Below are 1,371 nucleotides of genomic sequence, written 5' to 3'. Positions count from 1 at the left end.
GATGAAATAATAACTATTGAACAATCATGCCCCGAACTACCAAAAACATTAATATATACCGAAAAACTACAAAAGAGGAAATAATCATTGGAGGAGTACTAATAGTGATGAAATTTAAAATATATCAAAGAAATGAAAATATCATTTTAGGAATAAAATGGCTAGAACAAGTAAAACCATATAATCTAGAAGACAAACAGTTAACAATAAATTATGAAAATAAAAGAGTAAATATTAAAAACGAAACCTTAGTATGAAAATATACATACTTGCAAAGATAATAATAGAGGGATATTACAACAGATATTATACACCAATGATAGATACGGGAGTAGAAGCTAATATATGTAAATACAATTGTTTACCGGAAGATAAATGGGAAAAATTAAAAAACACCGATAGTAGTAACATGATTTAATAATGAAGGAAGCATGATCACATACAAGGCAAGAAATGTAAAAATACAAATATAGGATAAGATATTAATTATTGAAGAAATATACAATTTTGAATTAACCACAAAAGACATGCTATTAGGAATGCCATTTTTGGAAAAAATTTACCCACATATAATAACAAAAACACACTGGTGGTTCACAACACCGTGTAAACAAAAAATAGGAGCAAAAAGAGTAAATAATAAAAAACGAAAAACAACAGAATGGATAAAAGGCAGTGAAAAAATTACACAAAAACTAGAAAATAGAAAAGAAGAAGACCCTAAGATAGAATTAATTATATTCTCTATAGATAAAGTAAATATAATTCAAGATAAGTTAGAATTATTATATAGTGAAGATCCTTTACAAGGATTGGAAAAACATAAAACAGAAGTAAAATTGAGCTAATTGATAATAATAGTATAAATAACCCAAAAACCATTAAAATATAAATTTTTAATGATTTTAATAAAATTTAAGATACATATAACTGAATTACTAGAAAAAGGATACATACAAGAAAGCAATAGCAAGCATACAAACCCAGCATTTATAGTAATTAAACATAGTGAGCAAAAAAGAGGAAAAAGTAGAATGGTTATCGATTATAGAAACTTAAATGCAAAAACTAAAACATATAATTATCTGATACCAAATAAAATACTAAAGATAAGACGAATACAAGGATATAATTATTTTAGCAAATTCGATTGTAAATCAGGATTTTACCACTTAATGTTAGAAGAAGAATCTAAACAACTTACAGCATTTACGGTACCGCAAGGATTTTATGAATGTAATGTATTACCATTGATCTAAAATGCACCAGGTAGATATCAACACTTTATGGATAACTATTTTAAACACTAAAAAAATTGCGTAGTATATATTGATGATATATTACTATATTCCAAAACACAAGATGAACATA

The sequence above is a fragment of the Solanum tuberosum genome, unplaced genomic scaffold, assembly GCF_000226075.1.
Source record: "Solanum tuberosum cultivar DM 1-3 516 R44 unplaced genomic scaffold, SolTub_3.0 scf00019, whole genome shotgun sequence".
Taxonomy (NCBI): Eukaryota; Viridiplantae; Streptophyta; class Magnoliopsida; order Solanales; family Solanaceae; genus Solanum; species Solanum tuberosum.
Note: the sequence above shows the minus strand (reverse complement) of the source record.